The sequence below is a fragment of the Choloepus didactylus genome, chromosome Y (genome assembly GCF_015220235.1).
Source record: "Choloepus didactylus isolate mChoDid1 chromosome Y, mChoDid1.pri, whole genome shotgun sequence".
Taxonomy (NCBI): domain Eukaryota; kingdom Metazoa; phylum Chordata; class Mammalia; order Pilosa; family Megalonychidae; genus Choloepus; species Choloepus didactylus.
In genome coordinates, this window is record NC_051335.1 from 26,213,167 (window position 1) to 26,226,247 (window position 13,081).

A 13,081-nucleotide genomic window follows, 5' to 3' on the forward strand; every position below is an offset into this window, starting at 1 on the left:
ATAGATAAATGGGAACTCCTCAAGCTTAGAAGTTTCTGCACCTCAAAGGAATTTCTCAAAAAGGTAAAGAGGCAGCCAACTCAATGGGAAAAAATTTTTGGAAACCATGTATCTGACAAAAGACTGATATCTTGCATATACAAAGAAATCCTACAACTCAATGACAATAGTGCAGCCAGCCCAATTATAAAATGGGCAAAAGATATGAAAAGAGAGTTCTCTGAAGAGGAAATACAAATGGGCAAGAAACACATGAAAAAATGTTCAGCTTCACTAGCTATTAGAGAGATGCAAATTAAAACCACAATGAGATACCATCTAACACCGGTTAGAATGGCTGCCATTAAACAAACAGGAAACTACAAATGCTGGAGGGGATGTGGAGAAATTGGAACTCTTATTCATTGTTGGTGGGACTGTATAATGGTTCAGCCACTCTGGAAGTCAGTCTGGCAGTTCCTTAGAAAACTAGATATAGAGCTACCATTCGATCCAGTGATTGCACTTCTCTGTATATATCCGGAAGATCGGAAAGCAGTGACACGAACAGATATCTGCATGCCAGTGTTCATAGCAGCATTATTCACAATTGCCAAGAGATGGAAACAACCCAAATGTCCTTCAACAGATGAGTGGATAAATAAAATGTGGTATATACACACGATGGAATACTACGCGGCAGTAAGAAGGAATGATCTCGTGAAACATATGACAACATGGATGAACCTTGAAGACATAATGCTGAGTGAAATAAGCCAGGCACAAAAAGAGAAATATTATATGCTACCACTAATGTGAACTTTGAAAAATGTAAAACAAATGGTTTATAATGTAGAATGTAGGGGAACTAGCAGTAGAGAGCAATTAAGGAAGGGGGAACAATATTCCAAGAAGAACAGATAAGCTATTTAATGTTCTGGGGATGCCCAGAAATGACTATGATCTGTTAATTTCTGATGGATATAGTAGGAACAAGTTCACAGAAAGGTTGCTATATTATGTAACTTTCTTGGGGTAAAGTAGGAACACGGTGGAAGTTAAGCAGTTATCTTTGGTTAGTCGTCTTTTTCTTATTCCCTTGTTATGGTCTCTTTGAAATGTTCTTTTATTGTATGTTTGTTTTCTTTTTAACTTTTTTTTTCATACAGTTGATTTAAAAAAGAAGGGAAAGTTAAAAAAAAAAAAGAAAGAAAGAAAAACAAGGAAAAAAATGATGCAGTGCCCCCTTGTGGAGCCTGTGGAGAATGCAGGGGTATTCGCCTACCCCACCTCCATGGTTGCTAACATGACCCCAGACATAGGGGACTGGTGGTTTGATGGGTTGAGCCCTCTACCATAAGTTTTACCCTTGGGAAGACGGTTGCTGCAAAGGAGAGGCTAGGCCTCCCTAGATTTGTGCCTAAGAGTCTCCTCCTGAATGCCTCTTTGTTGCTCAGATGTGGCCCTCTCTCTCTAGCTAAGCCAACTTGAAAGGTGAAATCACTGCCCTCCCCCCTACGTGGGATCAGACACCCAGGGGAGTGAATCTCCCTGGCAAAGTGGAATATGACTCCCGGGGAGGAATGTAGACCCGGCATCATGGGACGGAGAACATCTTCTTGACCAAAAGGGGGATGTGAAAGGAAATGAAATAAGCTTCAGTGGCAGAGAGATTCCAAAAGGAGCCGAGAGGTCACTCTGGTGGGCACTCTTACGCACACTTTAGACAACCCTTTTTAGGTTCTAAAGAATTGGGGTAGCTGGTGGTGGATACCTGAAACTATCAAACTACAACCCAGAACCCATGAATCTCGAAGACAGGTGTATAAAAATGTAGCTTATGAGGGGTGTCAATGGGATTGGGAAAGCCATAAGGACCACACTCCACTTTGTCTAGTTTATGGATGGATGAGTAGAAAAATAGGGGAAGGAAACAAACAGACAACGGTACCCAGTGTTCTTTTTTACTTCAATTGCTCTTTTTCACTCTAATTATTATTCTTGTTATTTGTGTGTGTGTGCTAATGAAGGTGTCAGGGATTGATTTAGGTGATGAATGTACAACTATGTAATGGTACTGTAAACAATTGAAAGTACGATTTGTTTTGTATGACTGCGTGGTATGTGAATATATCTCAATAAAATGAAGATTAAAAAAATAAATAAAGTAGTCCTAGAATTTAAAAAAAAATGCATATAACTTTTTAGAGAAAAGCACATTCTAAAATATTAAGTTACTACCTTTGGAGAGGAGAGTGTATTTAGGGGTTATAGCAGACTACCTGTCTGTTTTACTTACAGATTGTAAAAAATTTTTACCATCAGCATGTATTACTTGTATAATTAATATTTAAAAGTGAACTGCAATGCATAACAAAGAAATATAAGAGACGTACAAAAGTTGACATTAAGTGTAATACTTTAATAAAGTGCAAGGTAAAAAGAAAGTAATCTAAGTTATATGAAATAAAAATTTTTACTATAAACACCCCATATACACACATTTTCACATTTTGTCTCCTTATATAATAATTTTATATGTAAGTGAATCAAGAAATTTAAAAGTTTAGTTAAATAAACTAAATTATATGGAACCAAGTGTTTTTCCTAAACTGCAAAAATTTTACAAATTTCTAAATGAATTTTTTCCTGAGTTTGGGAGTCCTTTGTTTCCTCTAGACTGATCTTGTTTAAGTGACAGTCTTATGAAGTATAGTGAGTCCAGATTCATGATTTTTCACTATGAAAGTTTAGATAAAATCTGTTTTGATTCATTTTATTGAATCAAACATTCCCCTCTACCTGCACTACCTAATATCTAAAAGTTTTAGATTGTTTAGCTCATGTTAACATAATGATGTATTTTATAAAAAAATAAGTTATTTGTCTAAAAAATTACCAAATCATAAACTTTAAATATGTGCAGTTTATTGTACATCAATTATACTTTAATAAAGTTTTTTAAAAAGTAATTATATTTAGAGCAAAATATTAATTTTAGTAGATGTTGTTGGGCTAACTCAATTTCCATTTCCAACTCTTTTTTTCTGTTTCTGCCACCATTATTGAAGCTACAAAAGCTAAACGCTTTCTTCTTCAGACTCATTTGCAATTAGGGGTTAGAAAGTTAAAAGCCTTTTAAAATCCATGGAATCCCTTTTCCTTTCCAATTGCAATCTTATACTGAAGTGCACTGTATAAACCATAAAAAGGAAGGGCTGCTCTGGTGTGATGGGGATGCTTGTCCAGGGTACTGAAAACATCACTGATTTTTTTTTTTCTCATTTACTCTCTTCCCCTGGCAAAGGTCCCTGAAGTGCTCTGAATAATATCTAGGGTTGTGCAGATATCTTCATTCTCAGGTCTCGCTATCTGTTCTAAAAGATAATAGAGTCCAACTCCCTCATTTTATAGGTGGGAAAATTGAAGCACAAATAGGTGAAGGGACCTATACATAGTCCCACAAGACAGAAACAGAAGTTAGTGGTCCAAGTGTTTTGGCAATCCCATGCCAGATTCCATTGTTGGGACTGTGGATGATGTTTCTGAAGGGCTTTTATTTTGATCGGATTTTCTCTCCAGTTTCTTCACAAGTGTTTTGAACCCGTAATGAATTCCTGCTACACAGGTCCTAAGCACAATTTCTTCTCTGTCCCATCCCCCACCAGCCAGTCCTGTTTCTATTTGGTTATGAACTTCCAGGACAGGCCTTCCCCTCTCCTTTCTGGAAAAGCCCATTTTCCATGGATCTGCAGCAGGCTCAGTAGAGAGGTTGTGACTTGCCGGGACAACAATACCAAGAAAAAAACAGAACCAAAAGTTATAAAGGCTACCAGTGAAACAAGTACCTCAGAACCACCTCAAATGAAGAAAACCTCAATCCCCCCCCCCCCCCAAAAAAAGCCGGTGAACTAGGAAGCACAAACAACCTTGACTCCCTGTCGTTCTCTGGATGTTTACAAGGGGCTCCACCCAAACTCAGAGGGACAGCTCAGCCCCTCTTCAAAGACACTGAGTCAACAGAGGTGGGGTTTTCGCCCCTCGGGGGAAGAGGAGGCAGGAAGAGGGAGTTCAGGGGAGGGTCAGCTATTAAAGGAACTGACCTGGCCTGAGCTGAAGGGCTCAGTAGGAGGCACTCCACTGAGGTAGGAGAGAGTGAAGACCATTGATGGGAAGAAGGGCTTGGAACAAGACATCCTGGCTTTTCCAGATGGAGCTGGAAATAGAATTAAACCTGAATCCCTCCTAAAAGGAATTGAAGTGATTAAATTTCAAATCTCTGGGGTTGTTGCTAGCAACAAAAAAACTAAAAGATAGAATGTATTTTGACTCTATAATTTCTTTAATTTGGTAATTACTTGCCACAGATCCTCTGCTCCCTATATTTGTATCTGCTGTTTAGTGGCAGAGCCATCCTAGGCCAAGAAACAAGGTAAAGAAGACTGTAACTCCAAAACAAGCCTTCTTACAAAAGTAGGTCATCATGTATGTTGCTTAGTACTGCATGTGGGGAGACGCCAAGCAAAGCTGGAAACAAGTTGTACTGAGAAGATGTCTCATTCGCTCGCACATGCACACTCTCTCTCTCTCACACACACACACACTCCTTTTCCAACACACTTCTGTCCTTTAGAAGAACATGAACACCACAATTTAGGTAAGAAAAGACCTGAGGAAACAGAGAAAAACTGTTAGTCACAGAAAATAAGAGCTGAAGTCTAGAAAAGTCCAAGATGACACAATTTGTTGGTGGCAAATCTGGAGCTAGATTTCCCTGACTCCCAGTCCAAAATGGAGAGCAAGAGGAAATGAGTGCTTCTCAGGGAGTACTATGCTTAGACTAAAGAAAGATATTCCTCCATAATAAGGCATATGACACTGAGTTGGATCCTTAAAAAAAAAAGAAACTTATCTGAGATACTGATTCAGAGTAAAGCAAAGCAATAAATTTGGATCACTCACAAAGTCCCTCTAAACCCCCAAAATTCTTCTTCAATGTTTAGAAACCTGCCAACTGTTTTCTAATAGTGGCCCATGGCTTCATACTACACAGAATCCTATGTACAGGTCCAGACTCCAGGACAATGCATAATTTCACATTAGTGAGAACTTGTGTTAGTGTGGGGCCTCCAGAAGCAGTCAATAAAATGGGATTAAATGCGCAACGACTTATTAAGAGAAGGGAGAGAAAATTGGGAGAGAACCTGGAAAGGCTAAGAAAGCTGTGAGACTGAGATGAAAGTCTAACCTTGATTGAAGAAGAGAGGGGTGGAAGATTGGGTGGAAGTGGCCTAGCCTGCCCTGCACTCTAAGCAAGGTTTGGCAAGGTCATCAAGAAATCATGAAGCCAAGGTCAGCAGTCAAAGGAGTTCCATGTCTCCCAGGAAAAGGCCTACCTTAGTATTACTGCTGTAAGGAGCTGTGGCCTGGGATGGATTTCAGGGCCTTCGTCATTTATGCTCCCTAAAGTTCTACAAGGGTAGTTCTCATGGCTGCCACAAAACTCTACCTTTATCTTCTACTATACCCCTTCCTTGTCTAGCAGCTGCTTTCTCCAGTTCCACAGGCCTAGCTGGGGCCTTGAGGCTCTAGGGAGGAAGAACAGAAGAGGACAGGGACCAGAGAGTAGCTGCCTGAAACAATGAAGTCAAACCCACATTGATCCTTGGCTCTTTTTTTGCATAGCCTTGAACTCCCAGTACTTGCTCTGTCATGGGCTAATAGTCTCATACTACCCTCCCTAGTTGTTCGTCAAAGGCATTCAATTCCAGTAGCCCTTCAAGGTACCCTGAAGGTGTACCCTTTTCTGCCCCAGATACCCCTTATCCTTCCTTTCCCTATCCTCTAAATCATCTGGGTCTGGAAAACACTGAGCAAAACAGAAAAGAATGACCAAGGAGATGGGGTGGGAGTTGAGGAAAGCATCAGATGCAACTATTTTCTTCCAACAGTGGGTGTGACTATTGGGACCAGGATAGGGGATATTTAGGAAACCAACATTTTGTGAGACCCCATAGTGAGTAACAGTATGTTAGGCCCTTTATATACCTAGCCTGCATTACTCTACATAACAGTGCTGATGGGTATTAGTATACCTGCTTAATGGATGAGAAAATTGAGAATGTAGGGAAAAAGTCACTTTCCTACAGTTGCACAGCTCTAAATAGTGGAGTCCCCAAACTCACAATGAACTGAAACCTCAGCAGAAGATCCAAACTTTACCCTTTGGTATTTCCTCTTTCTGAGTCCCAGAGACTGGCTTAGAGTGCAGTCCTGTCTGCAAAGCTGCTTCCACTGGAGGCTACCACAAGTCTGCATTTCTGTCCTACTGACTGCCCTGCCTTCAACCCAGCCCCAGCCTTTGTGGAGCCACTGCCTCACGGTCTCCTCCATAGAATACTTCTCAGATTCTGGCCTTGATAGAAGGCAGGAGAAAGCCTTGATCAGGACTCAGTTACAGTTAGAAGCCAGAGTAGAGGTCTGTAACTGGCTTGAGGGATCCAGGCAGGGCCCTCGAACATGGGGATTAGAGCCCATCTTGGCTTCCTGGATGCCCAAGCCTATCCACCACCCACTGATATTCTACCACAACACTGGCTAAAAGGGATTTCTTCCTTGCTCAAGTTTTGATTTTACATGTATAAAGCCCAAGAATACCAGTTCAGGCTATTTAACAAGCACATTCCTGGGCACTATGTAATCGGTGGGAGGAAGTAGAAGTGGGAGCAGAAATTTGACCAAAGGAGGACATCAAAAGACCACTTAAAAAAACAAAGTTATTATATATTATATATTGTCAAAGATTATTGACAATCCCTTGTATCTTATTTGAGGATACATGTTCATAGCATGTTTGAAGATGTTTTCTTTAAAATTACTGAAGTTTAATTTTATTAATTAAATATTTAATTTTGGAAAAAGAAAGAACCCTTGGTAATGTGGAAAAAGATACACATCTCGACCTTCTTATCCTCAGATATGTCAAATTTGCACATAACTATACACCCACAGACATCAAGACAGTAGGCAAAGTTGAAGAGGCATTGGGGGGTCCCAGTTCTCCTTTCTCCCTGTTCTGTACTGGCTCTCCCTAAAGGTAAGGTTCCTAAGAAGTGAGCTCTACATGAGGGGACTACAAGTAGATAGAAGTCAGGGCTGGAGGATACTCAGCAAGAGCCCCTGGAGGGAGCCAGAAAAGAGACATGACTTGTATGGGAACCTGGAAATGTCAGAAACTGGTGAAAATTTTTTGTGAGATTCCCACTGAAGACATATTCCCACTGAAGCCTTTGTGATGGGTAAATAAAGAGTAAGGCCAGTAGGCCGGTAGTGGCAACTGGCTGAAGGAGCTAGTTCTGTTGTTGCTACTGGCTAAATGGGAAAGACACCACACATTGCACAGCTGGGACCATCATCAGAGCAGAGGACACTTCCCTATCATCACAGTTAGCTTTACATGTGGCACCTGTAAAAGCATGTTCCACCACTGACAGAAGAATAACTGAATAGGAAACCTGCTCTTCCATTGAAAACAAGAAGCACACCAGAATTCTCCCTAGTTTTAGATCCAGATGAAATACTAGTGCACTGTAGTCTCAATGAGCTGGAAGTTGCAGCACTTACTATTCCAGTCCTTTTCCAAGATGTCATTTGTTAGGTTTATATGAGATTAAGACCATTCAGGGAATTCCTGAAACGAATGTCTTAAATGTATGAGATCATTCTTTTTACTGCTTCTAAGAAGGTATACACAGACAAGTTATCGAATATACTAGACCCTAAAAAGCAACTGGTTAAGCACTGGCTTTTCTGTAAACATTATGTTTGTGTACAAAGAAACTATATAAAAGACTTACATATCCTTGGAAGAGATCTTTCAAAAATTATAATGATTAATAACTCACTACAAGCCTTTGCATATCTGCTTTCTAATGGAATCCCTAAAGAAAGCTGGTTTATGGATAAAAATGACAATGAACTCCTGAAATTAATTCCATTTCTGGAGAAGCTTGTAGAATTGAATGAAGATGTCTGATATCACATCAGAGACAGATTTTGCTTGCATGATTTGCTGCCCTCAGATTAAATACAAAGATTTGTCAAATCACTGAAGGGGGAAAGAATGCAGGACCCTTTTGGACTATGACAAAAACATTGCCATTACTGTTGAAACTTTGCATTTTTGTACCCCTTCTTGCTTTTCATATCTTTGGTGCCCAATAAATAATCAAGGGTTATAGATAGAGACATTATGGATCTCAGATTGAATACATACATTAAGTACACCAAAACAGAAGAGTCTTTAGAACTAGAGCAATTTCAGTGAAATTTTTTTATGTACAGGACATCTATAATTTATAAAGAATTTTGTTTCTGCCACCAGCAGTTTAGCTGGTAGTCACACAGGATTTTATGATAATAACAGAGATGAAAATGGACTTTTATTTTCTGTTTGGTGCTCTAAGTGGGTTTGTAGCCACTTTTCTGTTACTTTAAGATTCTCATTTCAACAGGAATGGCCAGTAAAAGTTGTTTTATTTTTCCTGTTAAGATTTATAAACTTTTTACATTTTTAACCCGCATTTGATTAGAATTTTATTATGTGTTCCTTTTAGTTGAGATGCTTCATACTTTCAGGAAATAGTAAATTTTTAGGTTTTTATTATACATTTGAATGGCTATTTTCCTGCTTGTCTACCTGCATATTATATATTCATTTTAAAATATTCCTACTTTTAGTCCATGAAAGTTTCTTTCAGAAAGACATGCATTTATATTTGTTTCTGTAACATTCTCCTGTAGGTGAAATCTCAGAAATCAAGAGACTGAGTAAATAAGAATACACGAATGACTGATATTCAAAAGATGTTTAAACCATTGAAATGGCATGTATTCCAAATTGTAATGTCTTGCAATGGCACATATATTTAATGGATAAAGGTAATCTCAGACTTCACTGTGCACACCAACCTTTGAGGAGAATGAGTTTGGCACCTGGCAAGCTTGATTTGGTTACTACTGCCTTTGGTTTTCTCCAGGAATGAAGTAAGTACTCAGCACAGTGACTTAGTATTTTTAGTTAATTTGGCATGGGCAGGTAGTACCTCTGTTATGCTCTCAGTTACAATCAGTTTAACTCTACCATAAGTTTTACCCTTGGGAAGACGGTTGCTGCAAAGGAGAGGCTAGGCCTCCCTATATTTGTGCCTAAGAGTCTCCTCCTGAGTGCCTCTTTGTTGCTCAGATGTGGCCCTCTCTCTCTGGCTAAGCCAACTTGAAAGGTGAAATCACTGCCCTCCCCCCTACGTGGGATCAGACACCCAGGGGAGTGAATCTCCCTGGCAACGTGGAATACGACTCCCGGGGAGGAATGTAGACCTGGCATCGTGCAACAGAGAACATCTTCTTGACCAAAAGGGGGATGTGAAAGGAAATGAAATAAGCTTCAGTGGCAGAGAGATTCCAAAAGGAGCCAAGAGGTCACTCTGGTGGGCACTCTTATGCACACTTTAGACAACCCTTTTTAGGTTCTAAAGAATTGGGGTAGCTGGTGGTGGATACCTGAAACTATCAAACTACAACCCAGAACCCATGAATCTCGAAGACAGTTGTATAAAAATGTAGCTTATGAGGGGTGACAATGGGATTGGGAAAGCCATAAGGACCACACTCCACTTTGTCTAGTTTATGGATGGATGAGTAGAAAAATAGGGGAAGGAAACAAACAGACAAAGGTACCCAGTGTTCTTTTTTACTTCAATTGCTCTTTTTCACTCTAATTATTATTCTTGTTATTTTTGTGTGTGTGCTAATGAAGGTGTCAGGGATTGATTTAGGTGATGAATGTACAACTATTTAATGGTACTGTAAACAATCGAAAGTACGATTTGTTTTGTATGACTGCGTGGTATGTGAATATATCTCAATAAAATGAAGATAAAAAAAAAGTAGACACTGTTAGTCCCATATTATAGATGAGAACATTGAAGCTCAAAAAAGTATGGGACTTGTTAAGAACTAAACAACTAAGAAGAGATGAGTTTCTTTTGACCTTTGTGGACCCAAGGATTCTGACTCTTTGACTACAGATTCTGGGTAGAGTGACATGGGTAGTTAGAGGAGTATGCCATGTATCACAAAGCTGCCTATCTTTCATTTATTAACCTCTTCTTTTTCATCTATTTTTATCCATAATCATAAGGATGCCCTGAAGCTAGAGGAATGAAAAACCCCGCAGCAGGCACCCTTTGTAGCTGCCCCCGTATCTGTACTATATATCAGGTGATGTCTAAAAAACAGCCCTGGACTCCAAATCTATACGTCCAAATCCTGACTCTGCCATAATTTGCTGTATGAGCTAGAGCAAGTTCCTTTAACATTGGTGCCTCAGTTTCTTTATCTGCAAAATGCAGGAAATAATGGTACATTATTACATATAAAGCATTTAGTATAGTACCTGGCACAGAGTTAATTGTTAAAGAAATGTTAGCAATTATTACTGTTATTATTATTATTAGGGTGCTTGGCAGAAGTGAGGAACTAAATGTCAAAGAATTCACACTGTGGAATGCTGTGGAGCAGGCATCACTAGGCTGTGTGATTTGCTTCTTTTTCCTAGTAGCAAGGAGGGCTTATAGGTAGTCATCTCCATTCTTCTATAGTTTCCCTTGAGATTAGTGGCAACCCCATGTGAGAGGAAGAGGCCAAGAAGAGAGGACAGAGTTGTTTTCTTTGTGAGAAAGTCAGTGACCTGAACAAGTGACTGACTCTGTGACATCAGCCTTACAGGCACCATGCTCTAAGCAACATTTACTAATTGGCCCAAACAGACGTCACACACCCAGCTACACACATATACACACACGTCTATACACATGGGTGTATGCTCATACCCTTCCAGTCTAGGTAAGAAGGTGGGCGGGCAGATCCACAGGATGAGCTGGGCAAAGAGGCCGTGTAGGGGTGTAGGGACTTCTTGTTGAGCAACACTTCCCTTCCTCTTCTCCCTTTAACCACACAAAAGCAGGGAAGCAACTAACCTGGGAGCTTCACATACCCCCTCCCCTTCTTGAAGGTACTTTTGGGTCTAGTTAGGACTTGAGTGTCTGTCCTCTCCTTTCTCCAATCCCCCATAAAAAATCCTGCAGTATTTGTGACATGGAAAGGTATGATAGGGCCTTGACAGTAGAATGAAGATTTTTGTTCTAACCAGAAGTCCCTAAGCTACTGAAAACCTATCTGAAATCTCTGAGGGTTCAGTTGGCTCAGGAGATTGAGGAGAGTGGTGGTGAGGATTTGAGTTGAAACAGACCAGAACATTTGTTGAAAGCCATTGAGTGAGACCCTACTGCAATAGTGTCTCCTGAGCTGGGATTCTAAGAAAATGAAAAGAATAGGGGTGTAAGTGATGAAAATGGCTTCACAGCAACTATCTTACTACAAGAATCTAGCGGTGATAGCTTCCACCATCTTGAGTCCTCCAAAGAAAATCACCCTTCACCTAGAAAATGAAGATGGGGAGTAGGGAAAAGGGGGAAAGGAAAGGAGTTATGCACCTGTGAGATATGTAGGAATGGACCTGAGACCAAGGTTGGAGTTGGATTTCTACCATGTCCTAAATCCCAGTTATTCCTCCAACTGAGCAACGGAGAGGGAGAAGAGAGAGAAGAATGCTGGAAAGAAAGGGAGAGGCACATCCATCAAAGATAAAAAATACACCATGAAAATAGGAGGAGTTGAGAAAATATGTGGTTGGTATAGCCAAGCCAAACCCTTCCTCTTTCCCCAACCCTAGAAACTAGAACAAAGTAAAGGATAAAGGCATCTAAGATGGCCAAGGTGAAGAGTCACACACTTTCTCAAGCTACCCAACTAGGCCATGTTCCCACCCACAGATAGGTCCAATTGACTTCACATTAGCAACCACAGCATCCACCTCCAGGTGGTGATTAAAAGCCCCTAGGCTTAGCCCTCTGAAACAGGAAAGGTGGGGTGGCCTAACCCGCCCTTCTCCCCAGTAGTCTTTGCGTACTGGGAGGAATGTAGGACAAGGGGAGGATGGAAGCAGAAAGAAACATGCAATAAATATTTTCCAGCCGCATTACTGAGCTTGCAAAGGGATCCAGGCCAAGAGCTACAACCCAGGCTGGCCGGATTCTCTCTGTCATGCTCACCTAGCAAGTTTCTCAGTCTGGGTCCTTTGCACCAGTCCCACATAATCCCTACAGAAGCCTCTGTTACATTAAACCTAATTCCAAAGACAGTTGGGAAAAAACTTTTTTCAGATGGAATATTCTTAATTTCTGGCTTGGAATGTATGGTGTGTGCATGCATATGTGTGTGTGTGTGTGCACGTGTGTGTATGTGTGTGAAGAACAAAGTCTTTTCTCTAGGGTTTACTCATTCAATCCCAAGTGATATAGGTCCTTTCAAAACAAGAAATCCCTCTCCATCTTATACACAATCTGAAAAGAGAAAATGATTCTTTCAAAATGCAATGAAACAAAAAAGATGCTGGAAAAGAAAGCAGTCCACACTCCTGGGAAACTACTTTGTTCACAAGACTGAGATGGGACAGCATCTTTTACATATTTATGCAAATGAAGACAGTCCACCTGCTTTTTAGTCTTCATGTGACTAGAGTAAATATTGCCAATGACAAGAAAGTATAAACCCAAGGAAAAGGAGAGAGCTCTGTGCCTACTACTCCAGAATCCACACTCCCAGCTAATCCATGAGTGAGACCGAAGTTGACCAGGAATAATAGACACCCAACAGGACCTCCTCCAGGATTACAAGCAGCAGTCACACCCTTATCCCCACCACAGCAGGATCCAGGCAGCAGCCCCAAGACAGCTATAAAGATCCCATGCCTAAGACTACCAGCTTAGAAGGCCAAGCCCTCAATCTTGGGGCTTACCCTTGTGAAGCTTATTACTGCAAAGGAGAGGCTAAGCCTACTTATAAGTGTGCCTAAAAGTCTCCCCCAGAGAACCTCTTCGTTGCTCATATGTGGCCTCTCTCTCTAGCTAAGCCAACTTGGCAGGTAAACTCACTGCCCTCCCCCCTACATGGGACATGACCCCCAGGGGTGTAAATCCTC

General features: G+C 40.6%; 1 pseudogene; it reads left to right on the plus strand.

The window, feature by feature from the left end:
- Window positions 1-6,081: 6,081 nt before the first annotated feature.
- Window positions 6,082-8,065, plus strand: LOC119524072 (annotated as a pseudogene).
- The last annotated feature ends 5,016 nt before the right edge of the window (window positions 8,066-13,081 follow it).